Source organism: Dendronephthya gigantea, unplaced genomic scaffold (genome assembly GCF_004324835.1).
Source record: "Dendronephthya gigantea isolate DGI-Jeju-01 unplaced genomic scaffold, DenGig_1.0 000219F, whole genome shotgun sequence".
Classification (NCBI taxonomy): domain Eukaryota; kingdom Metazoa; phylum Cnidaria; class Anthozoa; order Malacalcyonacea; family Nephtheidae; genus Dendronephthya; species Dendronephthya gigantea.
This window is the reverse complement of record NW_021163229.1, coordinates 50,542-67,950: the sequence shown is the minus strand read 5'-3', so window position 1 is coordinate 67,950 and position 17,409 is coordinate 50,542. Positions and strand designations below refer to the sequence as shown.

Below are 17,409 nucleotides of genomic sequence, written 5' to 3'. Positions count from 1 at the left end.
AAGAAGTTTCATTATTTACCATGCCCAAGTTTAAGGTGTAGGTACGTTACCTATATGAACAAGCTTTGCTATTGGTTGATGATTACAATAGAACACAATAAAACACAATGAATTATTATAGATATTGATTTATAAAGATTAAGTCATGAAACTTTGTTCACTATCGTTATGTACAAGAAGCCGGTCAAAACACTCGTTCATGTTCGTAGATATTTATTAAGTTTAAGTGGAAAATGTGGAAAGCCTCCTCAGAGATTTGAACTCTGGACCCCTGGTTCACTAGACCAGTGCTCTAACCACTGAGCTAAGGAGGCATCCAGAAAAAAAGCTTGCGCAAATAGAAATGTAAACAAATGTTTCAAAAAACGTATTTTGCAGGTAAATTTTTTCACGGCGATTATTAAATGCGTAAGATCACAAATATTTAAGTCTTTTACTCACCCTTACCATACACAGTTAAAAAAAATCAAGTCTTATCAGAGAGTTGAACTCCGGACCCCTGGTTTACGAGACCAGTGCTCTAACCACTGAGCTAATAGGGCAAACCCGTAATACTTTTGAAAAAGGTAAAATGAATCATCGGCGAAAAATAGTTATTCCTGCCAAGCTAAAACTAAAAGGGAAAATATTAGTGTTAAAGTTTGGTCGATCAATTCAGTAGCTTTCACAAACACCATTAATGAGATTATCCTGTAGACGATGGCAATGGTATTCATACGGTGATATGATAGTTGAAAATGTTACAGTGTTATTTTTGAGTTACAAATTATTCTTGAGTTATGAAAAATGTGCCACGCACTATAAAAAAGTCGCACGAATTCATTTTCCTGATGTTCAGTACTTGTATATGATGGACTTTGCTGGCCCCCTTCTCTACAGAGATAACCGAAAGTCAACGAGCAAGGCTTACGTTGCTCTTTACACCTGCTCTACGACAAGAGCCGTTCATCTGAAGTTGAGCAAGAGCATGGACGCTGACGAATTCAAGAAAGGGTTTAAAGAGTTCGTTGCTAGTTGCGGTACACCAAACAAGATCGTGAGTGATAATGCGTTAACCTTAAAAGCGACCAAACAGTGGCTAGACAGTCTTACTAAGGATACGGACTTGTTTAACTACCTAACGACGCAGAGGATAACTTGGCAATTTAATTTGTCTAGAGCCCCCTGGTGGGGTGGCTTCTTCGAGAGGCTTGTCGGGATAATGAAATCCAGTTTAGCAACTCCTAATGAGGGAAATAACGATAAGCAAGGCGCTAGTGAGAGACCTTCGAGAGCAGCGAAAGTAACGGCAAGAAATCGTATAGTCGGAATTGTAATGAACGAAGAAGAAGAGGAATGAAACGAAGGACGATGAGTGACATTAAAGCTGTCAGCCAGGACACTTTAATGGGGGGAGGGTGTTAGAAACTGTGAGACAGCGCGGGAGCTGGGATTGACATTTATAGTGAAATTATGTTAATTCATGGAAGAGAACAATAACATGTGCTTTTGTCATTTTTGAACATGGAGCGAGCGAGTGAGATCAGAAGAAAACCTTTGTATATTATTATGTTTATAAATATGTTTAACAAAACGAAGTGAATCATTCAGTGTCTCTGGGACCATTCCTCACATGGGAAAAGTTTTTGTCGAAGATATGTGAACATTCCAGTGACACATATATAGTTCAGTACTCTTAGCGCATGCGCGCAAAGTGGAGAACATGTGTTCCGCTAACGACAATAGAATTCTAGTTTACATGTTTCACGTTTGTACTATTTCTATCGATCTAATCCACGAAATAAAACAAAGTTATCAAATCCTTTCCGTCATATATATTATACTCTACATAATTTGGTGCCGTGACCAGGATTATGGCGGAAAATCTACAAAAATTGCAAGCATCACGAGCGGGCTATCGAGCCCATTTGACACAAACAATCAAGAAGGCGGCAAATATTCTAACGAAAGAGGATTCTCTAACGGACAGTGATATTACATCGATAAAGCGAATCATTGATCAATTGACTCGGAAAAGGTCGATTCTGGAAGAACTGGACGAAAAAATCGTAGCGTTGGTCGAAGAACCGAAAGAACTCGAGAAAGAAATATTCCAATCTGAAGACATCAAAGAAGAAATTGACGAGACAATAGCAACAGATAAGTAGCACTATTGAACGCTTTCAATCAACTAAGTTGTCTCCGAGTAACCCTCCCTCTGAAGTACCTCAAGTAGTCGTAGAAAATGCAAGAGATCAAACCTCCTCAACATCCGTCAACACAAATGATCAAACACACTCGGGGACCCCTAATGAGATTGCTCAACAAGAGACTGTCCCCCTCCTACAGAGACTCAATTACAAATAGAAACCCCAGTTGTTACACCAGTACTTCCAACAACCCCACCATCAACTACCCCCCATCACCCTAGCCCTCTCAATCAAAATAGTCGTTTACCAAAATTAAACCTTCCAACATTTTCTGGGAACCCACTACAGTGGTTTACATTCTGGGACTCATTTGAAGCCACAGTCCACACCAATCCAACCCTAGGGGATGTACAAAAGTTTAGTTATCTTAAGGCCCAACTGGTGGGGGATGCATCAAGAGCTATTACAGGGTTTCCCCTTACAAATCACAACTATACCAAAGCTGTCCAACTCCTAAAGGAAAGATTCGGTGACCCAACCAAAGTGATTAATGCGCACATGCACTGTTTACTTGAATTGCCAAACCCCAACTATGAACTAGCAAGTTTACAACTATTCTATGACACAATGAGAACCACATCAGGGGTTTGGAATCTCTTGGAAAATCCCACAGCAATTATGGAGACCTCCTAGTCCCAATCATTCTGGGGAAATTGCCACAGCAAGTCCGAACAAACTTGGCCCGCGACCATGACAGTCATGAATGGAAATTTACACAACTAAGAGAATCTATTCGTAAAGAAATAAGAATTCTAGAAGCTGGTGCTCATTCCAGCCTCATGCAAGCCAAACTACCATCACCTAAACACACAACAGCGGGTTCATTTCTAACACAAACACAAGGGAACCAGCATTATACCACCAAGCACAAGCCAGGAAATGTCATAAAACGATGTGCCTACTGCAAAGGACCACACCCTACCCACAACTGTAATGTTGTAAAGGATTGTCAAGAGAGATGGTCAATAGTAAAAAGGGAAAAACTGTGTTTCAATTGCCTGGGAAATCACAAATCATCTAACTGCCAATCAAAATTCCGTTGTCTGAAATGTAAAGTAAACACCATACTACCCTATGTCCCCAATCAACAACACCACCTCCTCCCCCTACATTTACACCCCAACCACCACCTCCTCCCCTACATTTCCACCCCAACCTTCCCTCCCTACTCCTCAAAACACACAAAGCAATCCTCAGGTTCCCTCCTCTATGGCAAATACACAACAATCAACATCTACCCATGCAACCCTTGTCCCATCCACCCATTCCGCAACAGTACGGCATGTTTCCCTCCTAAAAACAGCAATTGCAACTGTCAGCACAGGGCAACTAACATGTGACGCCAATATCCTTCTTGATGAAGGAGCTCAACGGTCCTTTATTACCACCGATCTAACGAAGCAACTCGGAGTTTTGCCCACCCAAACAGAGGAAATTTCACTATCAGCCTTTGGTGCCCAAACCCCATCTAGACGTCACCTCCCATTGACCACGGTTTTTATCATTACTCGTACTGGACAACAAATTCCATTGGAAGTTCTTGTAGTTGATGAGATAGCAACACCCCTCCAGATCCCAATTCGCCAGCACATAACCGACATGCCACATCTGAAGGATCTAACCCTAGCACATCCTATAACAACTCAAGAGGACTTTCGCGTATCATTACTTATTGGAGCTGACCATTATTGGGATATTATAGAAGACAAAGTGATTCGCGGCCAGGGCCCCACTGCTGTTGCGTCCAAACTCGGCTATCTCCATTCTGGGCCATTACCATCACCCTTCCGACCTCCCACTACACTTGTAAATTTGTTACAAGCAATCAAATCTACCAAGCAAACAGAATTTGACCTAGAAAAGTTTTGGTCCCTCGAGTCGATCGGCATTACTCCACCCTCCCACACCGAAAACCAAGGAGATTTCCTGGGAAACTACATTGACACCTCCATTACCAGAAACCCAAATGGCAGTTATACAGCTAAATTCCCATGGAAAGATGATATACCAGCACTCCCAGACAATTACTTGGCATGTGAGCGTCGCACCCGAGCAATGATACGTCGACTTACCGCTACCCCTGACCTTCTGAAACAGTACGGGGACATTATCAAAGAGCAAACCAAACGAGGATTCATTGAAAAGGTTGAAGAAACCAAACCAACTGATAAAACACATTACATTCCACACCACCCCATCCAGAAGGAATCGACAACAACACCAGTCAGAGTTGTCTTCGACTGCAGCTTTCACTCATCACCGAATTCTCCTAGTTTGAATGACTGTCCTCACTGGCCCACCATTCTTAAATGACATGTGTGCTATTTTACTACAGTTCCGCTCATTCACCTATGGCCTATCCGCCGACATTGAGAAAGCCTTCCTCCATGTTGGACTCGATGAAAGTGATCGAGACTTCACTAGATTTCTTTGGCTGTCAGACCCTACAAACCCAGAGAGCAAATTTGACTCCTTCCGCTTCAAAACCGTCCTTTTTGGATCAACAAGCTCCCCCTTTATGTTGAATGCTACCCTTCGTTCCCACCTAGAAAACTACGATCTACCCACAGCTTAAAACAAAAGGGACAATATTTATGTCGACAACATTATCTCTGGCTGTGACCAAGAAACGAGAAGTATCCAATACTACAACGAAGCCCGATCTATCATGCACGATGCACACTTCAATCTCCACTCTTGGACAACAAACAGTCCTTCGCTCCAAAAAATAGCTGTAAAGGACGGAACAGCTTATCCAAAACCCATAGTCAACATCCTCGGTTTAAAATGGAACCAATCGACAGATACTCTAGCCTTCCCATCAACCCCAGGATACACACCACCCTCAACTATCACTAAACGTCATGTATTGCAAATCTCCTCCAAAATCTACGACCCTCTAGGCTTCCTATTACCTGTGACCATCAAAGCCAAACTGTTCATCCAAGAACTGTGGCAAAACGAACTGGAGTGGGATGAACCATTACCTCTTGAACTGAAAAACAAGTGGTTAAACATTACAAAGGATCTACAAGAATTAATCAACATTTCTATACCAAGGAAATACTTTCCCCAAACTCCCTTCCCAACGTCCACAACATACATCCATGTATTTGTCGATGCCTATGGAGCTGTCCCATACCTTACTAATGAGAACCAATCGTCACTCATCATGGCAAAATCTCGAGTCGCACCCATGAAGGAACTAACCCTTCCCCAGTTGGAATTAATGGCGGCCGTAATCGGAACACGACTAGCTAATTTCCTATCCTGTACCCTTAGTTCCAGATATCCCAACCTAAAGGTAAAGCTCTGGACCGACAGTGAAATAGTACTACATTGGCTCAATAACAACAAACCACTAAAACAGTTCATAATGCATCGCATTAAGGAAATGAAAAACCAGTTTCCCACATCAACTTGGAACCACTGCAAAACCGATCAAAACCCAGCTGATTTGCTTACCCTGTGGCATCACACCATCCCAGTTACAATCATCGTCTTTGTGGGAAAAGGGACCGACATGGTTACTACAAGAATCAGAATGGCCACTTTGGAATCCCTCACGCATAATAAACCTCTCCCTTTTCGAAAAAGAGACGGTAGAACCAACTACAATCACATCAAGCGAAACTAACCCAGAAGACACAAAGTCGGGAATTCACATCGTCATTGACACAGCTCGGTACAGTTCATTAGCAAAACTACTGTCTGTCACTACCTATGTCTATCGCTTTCTTCAGAATATTCGTAAGTCAAGAATCGCAGGGCCAATCTCCACAGCAGAAAGACAAACAGCATTGAAAGTGTGGATCAAAAATTGCCAAACTGTGCACTACAGCAACGAAATCGCCAATCTCACATCCCCGTCATAGGAATAGATTATTGATAGAAATCAGGCAGTTCACAGGGCGTGTAAATAGATCATGCATCAGTCATTGTGCATCACAGCATTCAGCAGCATATCCGAGACAGCAATTCAACTGCAATCAATGGCTGCTAATTCTGATTTCGAGCTTTAGCAGTTTTGGTCCGGGACGTTAAGTTTTTATTTTTATTAGTTGTTCTCTACAGCATAAGATATTACACGCTTTTTTATTTCAAATTAGAACTTATATAAGATGAGCCTACACAAGAAGTTTCATTATTTACCATGCCCAAGTTTAAGGGTTAGGTACGTTACCTATATGAACAAGCTTTGCTCTTGGTTGATGATAAAAATAGAACACAATAAAATACAATGAATTAGTATAGAAATCAAATACTTATTGAGTTTAGGTGGAAAATGTGAAGAGCCTCGTCAGAGATTCGAACTCTGGACCCCTGGTTTACAAGACCAGTGCTCTAACCACTCAGCTAAGGAGGCACCCAGAAAAAAATGTATGCGCAAATAGAAATATAAACAAATGTTTCAAAAAACATATTTTGAAGGTAAATTTTTTCACGGCGAATATTGAATGCGTAATGATCACAAATATTTAAGTCTTTTACTCACCCTCACCATAGACAGTTAAAAAAAATTAAGCCTTATCAGAGAGTTGAACTCCGGACCCCTGGTTTACGAGACCAGTGCTCTAACCACTGAGCTAATAAGGCAAATCCGTAACTTTTCTAAAAAAGGTAAAATGAATCACCAGCGAAAAATATTTATTCCTGATAAGCTAAACCTAAAAGGGAAAACATTAGTGTTAAAGTTTGGTCGATCAATTCAGTAGCATTCACAAACACCGTCCATGAGATTATCCTTTAGACGATGGCAATGGTAATCATACGGTGATATGATAGTCGAAAATTTTACAGTGTTTTTTTTGAGTTACAAATTATTCTTGAGTTATAAAAAATGTGCTACGCACTATAAAAAAGTCGCACGAATTCATTTTCCTGATGTTCAGTACTTGTATATGATGATTGATAAGGTCTACAACGTCTACATTTATGCATACTAGATCTCCTTCTTGCATGTATATTGATAGGATTGATACTGCATGGAAAAAGTTTATCGGGAGATTGCAACTTGAGTTTAGCACTGCTTTTTTTATTAACAGCTCATCATACACATCTGACCCGTAATGTGATGTATAGTCTAAACACGCGCATTAATAAGATGAAGTATTTTTATATATATTCCCCTCCAGGTATGGTGCTCTGGTTTACAAATATAATATAGAACATTCATGTGCCCAGAGAGTCATTCAAAAAACCTAAACTGCATGGATTGTTTATCAAACGTACGGCTTTTTCCCACGAAAATAAATTGGGATTTTTCATGCACTAATGGGTACCATAAAAATATTTAACTTTTCTTTAGTTTATAGAACAGGAAGGAGCGAGCGGAGTTGAACCACTGACCCCAGTGACCTGTCAACCTGCAGTCGGATGCTCTACCACTATATGCTACTCTCTCTGAGCGTTCCATGCAGCATACCTGTCATATGCTATATTCTTAGATACCTGTAAGAGAAAGCCTGAAATAAAAAATAATAAAGACGGAGAATGAATGTTTTAAAAGAGTTTCTACAATGGGAATTGAACTCCGATTCTCGAAGTCAGGGTCCGAAGTGATAACCATTATACAACAGACCCTAGAAATCTATCAAACTTACTGACGAATGTTGTCTGCATAATATATAATTATGTAGTTTGCTACGCGCATGCACATTATTAAGATAAAGTATTCATATAATTATATTCGTGTTAAGCTTGCACATACGCCTCAATAGCTCAGTGGTTAGAGCACTGGTCTTGTAAACCAGGGGTCCAGAGTTCAACTCTCTGATGAGGCTTTTGCATACTTTTGTATTTACAAAAGTATATTGGCAACTATAGCAACTATATAATTTATCCTACTCCGAGCCCGAAGTGCTAACCATTACACCACGGGACATAAACACCTAGAAAAATAACTGAGAAATTCCTGGCTCTACAGTATATCTATGCACGCCCATTATTAAGATAAAGTAATTATATTCCAGGTATGGACTCCCGTTTTACAAATTTATAGAACATGCATGTGTCCTAGAGAGTCGTTGAAAAAACACTAAACTGCAAGGATTATTTATCAATCAAACGGATTGTTGGAACGAAAATTAATTTGGGTTTTTTAATTCACTAATCAGTACGATTAAAATGTTGGATTTTTTTTCATTGATAAAAGAGAAGGGAGCGAGCGGAGTTGAAGCACTGACCTCTCGATCTGCAGTCGAATGCTCTACCACTGAGCTACACTCCCTGATCGTGCATACCTGTTTGATGCTATTCTCCTAAAAGAACATTTCTTGCTGTTCTTACCTTATTCGAAATAGCACAAGTTTTATATTCATAGCATAGAAGCAGTGTGTAGCAAGCAGGGTGGCGCAGTGGAAGCGTGCTTGGCCCATAACCCAGAGGTCAATGGATCGAAACCATTTCCTGCTAAAGTTATCATTTCAATAAAAAAATCTTTTCGAAATCTTATTCAAAAACATATATTTTTTCTCAAATGGGCTATAAGAGAAAACCAGAGCTAAAAAATTTACATAAAGACATAAAATTAACAGTTCCAGCAAGGTTCTACCGAGAATTGAACTCGGTTTCCCGGATTCAGGTCCGAAGTGTTAACCATTACACCACAGAACCTAACCATCTACTGAAAGACACAGCAGAAATTGTTGTTTGAGACATTTCAACCCGGAAATATAATCGCTGGTTCCCAATCGTGTATTTCTGTACCGCTATCAAAGAGAAACCTTTTGAATAGCATGAAAAAGTTCAATTTTTCTTCCGAATACGTATTCTGCAATCTTTTGACGACTCATCATATACATCTGACCCGCGCTGTGATGTATAGTCTATATACACGCACATTATTAAAATGAAGTATTTACATATATTCCCCCTATTCCAGTATGGAGCCGGTTTACAAATTTAATATAGAACATGCATGTGTCCCAGAGAGTCATTCAAAAAACCTAAACTGCATGGATTGTTTATCAAACGTACGGCTGTTTCCCACGAAAATAAACTGGGATTTTTTATGCACTAATGGGAACCATAAAAATATTTAATTTTTCTTTAATTTACAGAACAGGAAGGAGCGAGCGGAGTTGAACCACTGAACCCAGTGACCTGTCAACCTGCAGTCGGATGCTGTACCACTATATGCTACTCTCTCTGAGCGTTCCATGCAGCATACCTGTCATATGCTATATTCTTTGATACCTGTAAGAGAAAGCCTGAAATAAAAAAATACATAAAGACGGAGAATGAATGATTTCAAAGAGTTTCTACCAAGAATTGAACTCCGATTCTCGAAGTCAGAGTCCGAAGTGATAACCATTACACCACAGACCCTAAAAATCCATCAAACTTACTGACGAATGTTGGCTGCATAGTATATAATTATGTAGTTTGCTACGCGCATGCACATCATTAGGATAAAGTATTCATATAATTATATTCGTGTTAAGCTAGCACATACGCCTCATTAGCTCAGTGGTTAGAGCACTGGTCTTGTAAACCAGGGGTCCAGAGTTCAACTCTCTGATGAGGCTTTTGCATACTTTTGTATTTACAAAAGTATATAGGCAACTAAAGCGACTACATAATTTATCCGACTCAGAGCATGAAGTAATAAACCATTACACCACAGGACATAAACACCTAGAAAAAGTACTGAGAAATTCCTGGCTCTACAGTATATCTATGCACGCCCATTATTAAGATAAAGTAATTATATTCCCTGTATTCCAGGTAAGGACTCCCGTTTAGAAATTTATAGAACTTGCATGTGTCCCAGAGAGTCATTGAAAAAACACTAAACTGCAAGGATTATTTATCAATCAAACGGATTGTTGCAACGAAAATAAATTGGGGTTTTTTAATTCACAAATTAGTACGATAAAAATGTTGAATTTTTCTTTCATTCATAAAAGAGAAGGGAAGGAGCGGAGTTGAACCACTGACCTCTCGATCTGCAGTCGAATGCTCTACCACTGAGCTACACTCCCTGATCGTGCATACCTGTTTGATGCTATTCTCCTAAAAGAACATTTCCTGCTGTTCTTACTTTATTCGAAATAGCACAAGTTTTATATTCATAGCAAAGAAGCAGTGTGTAGAAAGCAGGGTGGCGCAGTGGAAGCGTGCTGGGCCCATAACCCAGAGGTCAATGGATCGAAACCATTTCCTGCTAAAGTTATCATTTCAATAAAAAAGATCTTTTCGAAATCTTATTCAAAAACATATATTTTTTTAAAATTGGGCTATAAGAGAAAACTAGACTGACTAAAAAACTTACATAAAGACATAAAATTAACAGTTCCAGCAAGGTTCTACCGAGAATTGAACTCAGATTCCCGGATTCAGAGTCCGAAGTGCTAACCATTACACCACAGAACCTAACTATCTACTGAAAGACACAGCAGAAATTGTTGTTTGAGACATTTCAATCCGGAAATCTAATCGCTGATTCACAATTGTGTATTTCTGTACCGCTATCAAAGAGAAACCTTTTGAATAGCATGAAAAAGTTCAATTTTTCTTCCGAATACGTATTCTGCAATCTTTTGACGACTCATCATATACATCTGACCTTTGCTGTGATGTATAGTCTATATACACGCACATGATTAAGATGAAGTATATACATATATTCCTCCTATTCCAGGTATGGAGCCCTGGTTTACAAATATGATATACAGGGTGTATAAAAAAAAAGGAGACCTTTAGAAATAAAGCTATTGTTAAAATTTGAATGCCTTTTCAATTGCATTTGCACATATGCTGAACCGTAGTGCGTGAAATATTGATGGCATGCATGCGTACATTAGAAAAAGGAGACCTTTAGAAAATGAATTGACGTTTGTACACAAGATTGTCTGCTCCTGGGAATTCGAAAATAACTTTAATGGCATAAGGAAAAATAACGACCCAAAAATATTCAAATGACTAAGCACAAACGACTAAGCACAAAAGCAATAACAGTATGCGTGGTAGATTGTTTTAGCTGTCCTTCAAAACATAAACAAATATTTGTTCATTAATTTTCAACACTGCGCGCGAGTATTAGGACTGTTCACATGAGTTAGATTGACTTTGAATCCGGAATGGCTCAGCATCCCACTTTACAAACCCTGGCTATTATTTAAATGTTTACATGAGTAAGGAATGAATTACAACTTGATCTGACACAGATTCACTTAACATTTCGATCCGAATTGAAAATTACTGATAAATTGAACATCAAAAGAACTGAATGTCATGGACCATGATCTCAAACGTGGCCTCCATTTCTCTCAACACAAACTTCCGTACGCTTGTGCATATCGCGAACTGCTTTTCTGATGACGGCAGGCTGGGTATAAGTTAAGACTACAAAACCTCTTTGCTCCGAAGTCAGTTGAACCATTTTTGTACTAGCTGGTAGTGTGCTTAGTCATTTGAATATTTTTGGGTCGTTATTTTTCCTTATGCTATTAAAGTTATTTTCAAATTCCCAGGAGCAGACAATCTTGTGTACAAACGTCAATTCATTTTCTAATGTATGCATGCATGCCATCAATATTTCACGCACTACGGTTCAGCATATGTGCAAATGCAATTGAAAAGGCATTCAAATTTTAACAATAGCTTGATTTCTAAAGGTCTCCTTTTTTTTGATACACCCTGTAGATGAGCACTTAAATTGGTAGAAGCACATTTACTTTATTGCAAGTAAACTCACTCGGCAGGAATTGGTGCTATTAAAAAGGCTAAGGAGTTTGTTGATCGGAATACTTTAGTCTTGATATACAATACCTTAGTTCAGCCTCATTTTGATTATTGTTGTGAAGTTTGGGATGTGATAGGTAAGACGCTTAGTGATCGTCTTCAAAAGTTGCAAAATAGGGCGGCTAGAATAATTATGAACTTTAAAAATGAGTCTGGGCAATCTTTACTAGCACGCAATGCACTGGGTGGATAACCCTTGAAGAGCGTAGAGTTCACGTAAAATCCAGACTTATGTTTATAAAACGATTAATAATCTAGCTCCTCGAAAATTGAGAGATCTATTTCAACATTCTAATACGATGCATGATTATGATTTGAGAGGGTCCTCAACAAGGTTATGTCTTCCCAAGCCCAGGACGGATTACTTGAAAAAAGGTTTTAGCTACAACGGTGCTCATGTCCTGAACCAAATTCCGGAGGACATAAGAACGTTGTCATCTTATATACAGGGTGTCTCAAAAAAAACGCAACCACTTAATATTCTAAAATTCATATTGTTTATAAGCTCAATAGATTTTATGCCCCTGGGATTTTAAAATGGCTTCTAATCGTACAGTTTAACTGCTAATAGTCAAATCAGCTAAACTAATAATGGTGCAGCTAACAACCGAACAACGAGTTTTTATTGTCAACCTTATAAAATAAGTTGTAAGTAAAATTTTACTCGTTAAATACTTTCAATTCAGCTCGTTGGTTTACGCACTTGACTTTGTTTACCGACGATTGTGCCGCTAGAATATGATTACAAGCTTTCTCGCATTCCAGGGGTCAAACGTCTTTTGTGTTGTAGAACAAAGAGGATATTCATGAATATTAAGTGGTTGCGTTTTTTTTGATACACCCTGTATAATTCATTTTGTGAGAAGCTTTCCTCCTCGACCTTTCAATTTATAAATCCTCTTGTGTAAATTAATTTTTAAAAGTACACTTTTTCTCCATTAATCTCATATAATATAGTTTACACTTTCATGTTTATATTATAATTATGTTTGTAAGTATTGTACGTATATTGTAGATAGATTAAAGGGGTGGGTGGGATTTGATTTGGTAAAGTAGTGCACACCCCTTTTGAAAACCAGCTTTATTGTTGAAATGATTTTGTGTGTGTAAATAAAGTTTGAAGGAATGAATGAAATCCGATGGGAATTGCATGCGCTAGCGGGGAATCGAACCCCATGCAGTCTTCCGCGTGGCAGGCAAGAATTCTACCACTGAACCACTAGCGCAACGCCACATATTGCGGTCAATTTCGGCAATCATCTTACTCCACTGCATGAAACATATTTTCAATCAACGTTTTATGTTTTACAGGAGTTCATTATCAATTGTGCGTATATTTTGCGATGCATGTTCTAGAAAATGTTGGCATTACACCCATAAATTAGGTCCCATGCTACGCGAATCAAACTTAGACATTCAATTTTCAATTTCGTACAGAGTGATCTATCTTTTACCGATTGCTAGAAAAGATGTACGGAAAGGCAGCAACTGGGGGATTAGCTCAAATGGTAGAGCGCGCGCTTAGCATGCGCGAGGTAGCGGGATCAACGCCCGCATCCTCCAAAAATTTACGCTTTGGATCTCAAATCATTCTTCAGAAAACCGTTGCTTCGCATTAAAAGTTTTTCGTAATATTTTAAAAATAATATTTATACCTAAGTTTTCAATATTATGATCAAATTTCTAATTAATAAAATTAATAATTGTATGACAAATATTGATTAATCAATAATGAAGCTGGCCGTTATCAGCCTTCGTTAGATCAGTTAGTAGATTGGGGGACTGTAGATAAGCAAACATCCCTAAGTCACTGGTTCAAATCCGGCTCGAAGGACAATTGCATGGAAAATATTTTGATAAATATTTTACTTGCCTATGTCAAATTGATATACTGGAAATGGAGTAGAGATTTATTAAATGCATCCATATTTACCATAACCTGACATTTTAAAATTGCCCAGTATCCTCCGTTGTTGTGTCCAGCTAGGAAACTAGGTGGATGATCGAAAACGACTGAAGAATATGAATAGTCGTTCTGAGTTGTATGCCGAAATAGCTCAGGTGGGGAGCTATCAAAATATTGAAAATAACGCTTTCATTTTGCGGTTTTAACAAATAGTTTGTTTGGGAAATCCAATGTAAAAAAAAACAAAAAAAGATATGTGTCATTGTAAAATTGGATTTAAATGCGTTAGGGCGGTTGTGAGGGATTAGATCAAATAAGAGAGCGCGCGCTTTGCATGCGCGAGGTAGCGGGATCGATGCCCGCATCCTCTATATTTTTTCCATATGTAATCAATTAAAAACACATGAAATTCTCGAAAACGCAACTCAACTTTATTCTTTCAAAATATCAATTTCCTTTTTAACAAACTCGATGAAACGCGATTCTTCATATTCTTGTCAGTGTTCGTGTCCTGCAATAATATTCATTCAGGTGTTAAATGTATTGCCGTAGACGGCTCTTTTTGCCGGATAATTATGAAAACGGATTTCCCACGCCGGGAATCGAACCCGGGCCATGGCGGTGAAAACGCCAGATCCTAGCCACTAGACCACATGGGAACTTGCTATGCCTTATGTAACGGTGTCGTTTTTTTCAAAATTACCCTTTTCTTCTGATAATTTTGCTACGCCACAGTAAGTGTGAAAAAGAAACCACATGATGGGTGTTATTGATCAGGACAATGCATCCGAGGGGAATTTTATGCGCTAGCGGGGAATCGAACCCCGGTCTCCCCGCGTGGCAAGCGAGAATTCTACCACTGAACCACCAGCGCAACGCCACGTAATGTCGTCAATTTCGACAATTATGTTACTCCGCTGTAACAAACATTTTTTTTCAAATTAGGTCCCATGCTACACGAATCAAACTCAGAAATTATATTTTTAATTTCGTAAAGAGTGATCTATCTTTTACCGATTGCTCGAAAAGATGCACGAAATGGCAGCAACTGGGGGATTAGATCTTTGGATCTCAAATCATTCTTCAGAAAACCGTTGCTTCGCATTAAAAGTTTTTTGTAATATTTTTAAAAATAATATTTATATTTATACCCCAGCTGCGTGCTACACACTGCCCTGGTGCTATGAATATATACGCAGATAGATATTTTCTTTTCATTGGCGCTATTCCGAATAAGGTAAGAACGGGGGAAATCTTATTAGAGAGTTGAACACCGGACCTCTGGTTTACGATACCAGTGCTCTAACCATTCAGACAATAAGGCATACACATGACGCTTTTACAATTGTAAAAACGAATCATCGTCAAAAAATAGTTATCCCTTCCAAGTTAATTCTGCATATTTTCCGATGTTAAGTTCTTGTAAAATGAATGACAACGTCTTCATGGATGACATTTCTTTACTATGAATACATTTGTGCATGCATAGTATATCTCCTCGTTGTATTTTTCTATGTGGGATTGACACTGCATGGGATCAACGTTTTATGGGGAGATCAACACTGCTTTTTGTTTTGAAGAAGGAAACTCAATCTTTGAAAAATTTCAAGTTGGGAGGGCAATCAGGGCTTGCACGGGAATCGAATCCGTGTCCTGCACTCAAGACGGAAAAAGTGCAGTAGCTTACGGTAATTTATCAAAAATTCCGGCATAACGGTAAATGAAAAATTAAAGTTCCGTTGACTCGTGCGGCAAACAGCCTCATATTATACTCTTAAAAGCGAGCATATAAAGGAGAAATAATTTCTGAATAGAGTTCCTTATAAGAAGAGGCAATTTCGCTCTAGACCAAACAGCATGTTTGTTTACATTTTTAGTAACCGAATCAGAATGCGTAAATTTGGACTACTTCGGTTAAAAGGGTACAGTATTTACCATTTACACCAAGTTTTAAAAATTTTGACTACTCTGATTGTCTTTCCCTAAAAAATGCCAAAAATATATCGTATGGTATAAGATGAAATTCCAACCGCTGGCAAAAAAATTTTTCCGTGTTATGAAATCTTTCGAGATAACAGGACTCGTAGTCGGCAGGATTTGAACCTGCGCGGGAATATCCAACTGATTTCGAGCCTGTCGCCTTAACCACTCAGCCACGACTACATAATTGCCAGTTGATTGGCAATGATAAAAAAAATACAATAAAACACAAGCAAGTATTATAGGAATTTGTTTCTGAAAGAACGAATCATAAACATTGCAGTTCACTATTGTTACAAAAAGTCAATCACAAAAGTCGTTCATATTATTGAGTTTAAGTGGAAAATGTGAAGAGCTCGTCAGAGATTCGAACTTCGGACCCCTGGTTTACGAGACCAGGGGCCGGTTGTATCAAGCTCGTTTAGCTTAAACGTTGGTTAGGTTCAAAATAGAAAGCAAGTCAATCGTTTCATTCAACAAGCAAACTAAATGTATACTGTTTACAACCAAATATTAAGTGCATAATATTCAAGTTGACTCATTCAAGAGAGATGTAGGAGTGTTAATTAAGAGATTTAATTTTGACTTATCCACCGTTAAAGCTAAGCGGGCTTGATACAACCGGCCCCAGTGCTCTAAACTTAGCTAATGAGGCACGTGTAAAAAACAAGTGTGGACACTGTTGGTATGATTACATTGATGCAAAATTCAAGCTCACTATATTTTTATAAGGTTGATACTTAAATTAAGTTGAGAGAGTGCATCTAATGTTGCATGGAACGGGAACACGTATAACTTAATTTTTTTTCAAAAGAAAATACAGCATAATCATTAACTAGACAATTGGCAAATTGTTGTTAAGACCGTTCTCTTTCAAGCTAGACGGGCAAACAGGGTATGGTTTATGGGTCCAGCACGCTTCCACTGCCCCACCCTACTTGCTACACACTGCTTCTATGCCATGGATATATACAGAGATCTGTATCTTCTTTTTACTTGTTCTTTTCCAAATAAGCTAAGAAAATATCCGCGCATGCCGGTATGCACGATCGGGGAATATAGTTTTTTAGTTCCGGCTTTTCTCTTACACTCAACTTAAGAAAAATTAGGTTTCTGAACAAAAAATCTCACCTAGAATGTGCACTGAAAATATCTTTTTCATCGAAACGACAACTTTAGCAGGAAATGGTTTCGATCCATCGACCTCCGGGTTATGGGCCCAGCCCGCTTCCTCTGCGCCACCCTTCTTGCTACACATTGCTTCTATGCCATGAATATAAAACTTGTGCTATTTCGAATAAGGTAAGAACAACAGGAAATGTTCTTTCGGGTTCCCAGGAGAATAGCATCACACAGGTATGCACGATCAGGGAGTGTAGCTCAGTGGTAGAGCATTCGGCTGCAGATCGAGAGGTCAGTGGTTCAACTCCGCTCGCTCCTTTCTCTTTTATAAATGAAAGAAAAATTCAACATTTTTATCGTACTAATTAGTGAATTGAAAAACCTAATTTATTTTCGTTGAAACAATCCGTTTGCTTGATAAATAATCCTTGCAGTTTAGTGTTTTTTGAATGACTCTCTGGGACA

General features: G+C 38.8%; 1 protein-coding gene and 16 non-coding genes across 17 annotated transcripts in view; 6 read left to right on the top strand and 11 right to left on the bottom strand.

Annotated features, from left to right (window-relative positions):
- The window catches only part of LOC114539808, a 247,148-nt gene that overhangs the window by 198,993 nt on the left and 30,746 nt on the right, over positions 1-17,409 (bottom strand). The gene's annotated exons all lie outside the window — the stretch shown is intronic.
- Positions 242-314, bottom strand: Trnat-agu. Its single transcript has one exon. It is a non-coding gene; the product is annotated as a tRNA-Thr (tRNA).
- Trnat-cgu lies at positions 470-542 on the bottom strand. Its single transcript has one exon. It is a non-coding gene; the product is annotated as a tRNA-Thr (tRNA).
- On the bottom strand, positions 6,483-6,555 carry Trnat-ugu. Its single transcript has one exon. It is a non-coding gene; the product is annotated as a tRNA-Thr (tRNA).
- Trnat-cgu lies at positions 6,713-6,785 on the bottom strand. The gene has a single exon. It is a non-coding gene; the product is annotated as a tRNA-Thr (tRNA).
- On the top strand, positions 7,900-7,972 carry Trnat-ugu. The gene has a single exon. It is a non-coding gene; the product is annotated as a tRNA-Thr (tRNA).
- On the bottom strand, positions 8,347-8,418 carry Trnac-gca. The gene has a single exon. It is a non-coding gene; the product is annotated as a tRNA-Cys (tRNA).
- Positions 8,532-8,603, top strand: Trnam-cau. Its single transcript has one exon. It is a non-coding gene; the product is annotated as a tRNA-Met (tRNA).
- Trnat-ugu lies at positions 9,646-9,718 on the top strand. The gene has a single exon. It is a non-coding gene; the product is annotated as a tRNA-Thr (tRNA).
- Trnac-gca lies at positions 10,103-10,174 on the bottom strand. The gene has a single exon. It is a non-coding gene; the product is annotated as a tRNA-Cys (tRNA).
- Positions 10,288-10,359, top strand: Trnam-cau. The gene has a single exon. It is a non-coding gene; the product is annotated as a tRNA-Met (tRNA).
- On the bottom strand, positions 10,494-10,565 carry Trnaq-cug. Its single transcript has one exon. It is a non-coding gene; the product is annotated as a tRNA-Gln (tRNA).
- On the top strand, positions 13,427-13,499 carry Trnaa-agc. Its single transcript has one exon. It is a non-coding gene; the product is annotated as a tRNA-Ala (tRNA).
- On the bottom strand, positions 14,430-14,501 carry Trnae-uuc. The gene has a single exon. It is a non-coding gene; the product is annotated as a tRNA-Glu (tRNA).
- Trnag-gcc lies at positions 14,645-14,716 on the bottom strand. Its single transcript has one exon. It is a non-coding gene; the product is annotated as a tRNA-Gly (tRNA).
- On the bottom strand, positions 15,925-16,005 carry Trnas-cga. Its single transcript has one exon. It is a non-coding gene; the product is annotated as a tRNA-Ser (tRNA).
- Positions 17,192-17,263, top strand: Trnac-gca. The gene has a single exon. It is a non-coding gene; the product is annotated as a tRNA-Cys (tRNA).